Raw genomic sequence first — 4909 nt, 5'->3', positions numbered from 1 at the left:
GTCTCATCAGCTGATTTAAATTTCATTGCTGGTTCATTCTCCGTGGTTGGCTTTTTCAGAGAGGTCATATCTGTTGGGTCAACATTGTCTTTGTAAAACTTCAACTCCTCTGTAGCACAAACAGACTCTGCATAAGCTGCATCACCTTCCTCACACTCGAGGGCCACTTTCCGGCTGCCGTGAACCGTGATGGTCCCATTGTGACCCGGCATCTTGAGCTGTAAGTACACGTAACACGGCCGTGCCATGAACTTGGCATAAGCCGGCCGTCCAAATATAGCATGGTATGGACTTCTTATCTTGACCACCTCAAAGGTCACCCTGTAGTTGTTCTCATCACCAAAAGCCACTTCTAATTCGATCTTGCCGACTGGATAAGCCGAATTACCAGGTACCACACCATGGAAGATAGTGTTTGACTGGCTGAGGTTCTTATCAACCAGCCCCATACGGCGAAAAGTCTCGTAATAGAGGATGTTGATGCTGCTACCTCCATCCATGAGTACCTTTGTGAACTTATAACCTCCCACCTGAGGAGCTACCACTAAGGCCAAGTAGGTGAACCGGCCCCTAGGCCCGGGTTATCCACCCGGGGAGGGTGATCCTCCCTACTCCACACTATAGGCTGCTCCGACCACCGTAAGTAGCGTGGAACCGCCGGCTCAACAGCATGAACAGCTCTCTTGTGAAGCTTCTGATCCCGTTTGCACAAACTGGTGGTGAACACATGATATTGTCCACCGCTAAGCTGCTCTGGGTTGGTCTGATAACCCCCCTGCTGCTATTGATGACCCTGACCAGACTGTTGATTAAAGCCCCCTTGACCGTTCTGAGGACCGGAATTTGAGCCGCCGCCCGGGCCATGAAAGCCGCCGGCGCCTGAGCTGCCGCCCGGGCCATTGTAGCTCTTAAAGGCCTTCATGATCGCGCAATCCTTCCACAGGTGAGGCGCTGGCTTCTCTCTAGAGCCATGCCTTGGACAAGGTTCATTCAACAGCTGCTCCAGCGTTGGACCTGACCCGCCGCCTCGGGGAGGGGGCCTCCCCTTGCGTCGCTAGTTATTCCCTTGGGAGTTGGCGTTGGCTACAAACTCTAGGCTGCCATCGGCCTTACGCTTGCCTCCTCCTTGATTCCCCGGGTTAAACTGAGGACCCTTGCCATTGCCATTCTTCTTTCCCTTCCCTGCCCTTTCATCGTCTGAAGGGGGATCCTTGGTACCATCGGAATCGGTGTACTTGACAAGAGCCGCCATTAGGGTACCCATATCAGTGCAGTCGCGCTTGAGCCGCCCGAGCTTCATCTTAAGGGGCACAAAGCGACAGTTCTGTTCCAACATTAAGACTGCAGAGCCGGCATCCATCTTATCTGATGAATGTATGATCTCCTTGACCCGGCGAACCCAATGGGTCGTGGACTCACCCTCCTGCTGCTTACAGTTAGTTAAATCCACAATTGACATAGATTGTCTGCAGGTATCTTTGAAGTTTTGAATGAACCGGGCTTTCAGCTCAGCCCAAGACCCAATGGAGTTCGGCGGTAACCCTTTCAACCACGTGCGGGCAGTTCCATCTAACATCATGGTGAAATATTTGGCCATGGCCGCCTCACTGACCTCCAGCAATTCCATAGCCATCTCATAACTCTCAATCCAGGCTGCAGGCTGTAAGTCCGCTGTATAGTTAGGCACCTTCCTAGGGCCCTTGAAGTCCTTAGGTAGACGTTCATTACGGATGGCTGGTACCAAACAAGGGACACCCCCGGTCCTGGTAGAAATACCCACATCAACGGACGTCGTAGGATAAGCCGGGGGGGTGTGATAAGCCGTCAATTGCGGCGCCTGCTCCGCCTCTTGCCGCGCTTGGTCTGTTGCATAGAAGGCTCCATTATGAGCCGGGCCATGGCCAGGGGGCGGGTCATGGCGTCGGACATTACTTGAACCGGTTGCTGAGACCATGTGCCGGCTGTAACTCGGGCTCTGGCCTGGACGAGGGGTCGAGTGGATCCTGTCGCGGCTGTAGGAGTACGCCTCTTGCTGCGCTAGTGCCGTCTGCAGGAGTTCCCTGACCCGGCGGGTTTCGATGGCCGCCGGAGAGTCGCCGTCAACGGGGAGAGCCGCCAGTCGTGCTGCCGCAGCCACCATGTTCTCCAGCGGGTTATCATAATGACCCGGGGGTATTGGCACATACTGGGGCAGGGCAGGGGCACCTGGGGAGGCCCCATCACTCGTGGCTGAATAAGGGGTCCAGACCCGGGCGCAATGACCCCTGGCGGGTTATTAGACCCTGCACCCGGCGTGTTGAAAAGATTGCGTGGATCGTAAACCGGTGGGAGTCGAGACTGGGCCTTCTGATGCCTCCTTCTCATGACCTCGTTGGCCGCGTTCTGATCCATCGTGAGTTGGAAGGACTGCGCCTGAATCAGCTGAGTCCGGGCGTCGAGAGCCGCCCGCTCCGCAGCCAGCCTGATCCCTTCCGCTGCCAGATCCTCTTTAGCTTTTATCAGATCCAATTTTAGCTGTGCCACCTCTGCATCATGCTGAGCTTGATTCGCCGGGTCAACCGTGGCGGTTAACAGGGCCGTCATCTTGTCTGTGAGATCCATTAGCGCCTGAGCCGGAGAAGGCACCGGGTTTCCCGTATCCCGCAGCGGGGTTCTGAACAGGCTGCGCACCAGCCATAAAAACTCCAACCTGACTTGGCGGCTCAAAGAGGTCCGGAATACTGTCGCCGTCGGAACAACCCATGAGCCTGCCATCTTGAAGTTGGTACAGCGAGTTTGATTCATTGGTGGCCGACTCGCCGTCGGAGCCGGCGGCCGTCTCATCACCGGATCCAGATCGACCGGAGAGTCCTCCATGGATACACCCCACAAAAGCATGCCTTAAGGCAGGCCGGGCCTGGGCGGGTCGTGCACGCTGAGCCATTTCGATGAGATCGGCGCAGAGATCCGGCTCGGGGCCCGGCTCACCAATCTTGCCAATGAAGACATGAATTCCGCCAAAGGGGACCCGGTACCCGTACTCAATTGAACCGGCGTCGGGGCCCCAGTCCGCATCGTCGATGTAGAGCTTGCCGCGACGACTCTTGGTCATCCGGCCCACAGCATATCCCTTGAGCCCTTCGAAGCTGCCCTTCAAGAACTCAAATCCACCGTGCGCGAGCCCCACGGTGGGCGCCAACTGTCGTGGAGTTGTCACGGCAGATGTCCTCGAGCTAGGACTTAGTCGTGGAGCCATCGCAACTAGGAAGCTTGGAGGGGTTATGCGGGACAAGGAACACGAAGGTTTATACTGGTTCGGCCCCTTACGGTGAAGGTAAAAGCCTACGTCCAGTTTGAGGTGTTATTGATTAGGGTTACGATCACCAGGGAGCTAAATAGCTATCCCGGCTCTCGATGAGATTGTTGTCACCCTTAAACCGCTGCCGGGTCGTCCCTTTATATAGGGAGGCTGACGCCCAGCAGCCCTTAGAGTCCCGGCCGGCTCATAAGAGTGTCCGGCTCGGACTCTAAACAATACTTGCCTTATACTACAAGCTCTATTATAGTAATGATTGTAACTACGGGCCTTAAGCCATATCCGGGTCTCAGCCCATCTCAGGCCCATCATCTTGAAACTTAGCTCCGGGCTTCTGGCAATGACCGTTCGAGTAACCCGGCCCCTCCTGGCAGGTGACTCTAAGGTCTATATCCTCAACACAAGGCATGGCAGTATTCTACTAAATGCATATGACAAAAGCCCTTACTGACCATAAGCCAAAAAGGACCAGAAGATATGATGGCAACCATGTAAACATAGCAAGTTTCGTTAACAGGTTTCAGACTTAGCAGAAAACAGAGCATGGCAGAAACAATAATATGAAGGCATCTTGGTGAGCTTGATGCACTCACCACAAAGCAATGCATGACAAAAAAAAGCATACCTACAGCAAGATGGCATGTTTATGAAGCTATCCATGGCAAGAACAAAAGCATAGCATGTATGGATCAACTACAACAAGCTTGGCAAAATTGAATATCATGTTAAGAATCTGCCAGAAATATTTTATAGCAAAAGTAGAGCAAGATTGAGTCCTGCTATGGCACTCCATAATTGCAAATAAGTACAGTAATGGATCAATTAAAACAATATCTACAAAACATCATTACTGAACATCTCCAAAATATGCATGGATCTCTCTGTATCATCAAGTTTACATGGCAACAAAATAACAGCAGACAAAGACTTAAGAGAAATCACTAAGTCCCTGAAATCAGAAACATTACAGAGCCTAGTTTGCATGCTTGTGCTAGTCACCACAGAGATCACAAAAATACATGGCATACACCCTTGGAAAGATGGCATGGCATACGACAAAACACATGTAGAGCTCATGCCCATAAGATGCACAGATTAAATGATACAAAAATAACAAATCTCCAAGTTCTGCTAAGTAACAGCAGACAACAGCAACTAGCACTCTTGCACCAGAGATTTGGGCATCAAGATGGCCTCTAATGAACATGGTGCAATTGAACAAAATGTAGAGCATCACGGAACGAACAATTCGATATGTTGCACGCGCGAAACGGAGCTATGTGCAGAGAGTTACGATGCAATGAACATGTGCATGTACTGTGACAGAAAATGACTTGGAGGATTTCGGGGAGAAGAGGAAGTCAACCCTGTGCGAGATCTGGATCGGGCCTTGACCTCGGGGCTGCGGCTGCTCGAGCTCGCCGGCGACGGGAGAGGAAGGGCGACGGTGGCCGGTGTCGGGAGAGGAGAGGAGGCGCTCGGGCGCGCGGCGAGGCGGGGCGCCGCGGGCTCGCGCCGGCGACGGGTGGCCGGGGCGGCGGGGCCGCGGGCGGCGAACGGCGGCGGAGATGGCGGCGGGGCCGGCCGGCGGACGTGGGGAAGGACGGCGGCCTC

This window comes from Triticum aestivum, chromosome 2D, assembly GCF_018294505.1.
Source record: "Triticum aestivum cultivar Chinese Spring chromosome 2D, IWGSC CS RefSeq v2.1, whole genome shotgun sequence".
In the NCBI taxonomy this organism is placed as follows: Eukaryota; Viridiplantae; Streptophyta; class Magnoliopsida; order Poales; family Poaceae; genus Triticum; species Triticum aestivum.
The sequence above is the reverse complement of the archived record's forward strand: the minus strand, read 5'-3'. Positions refer to the sequence as shown.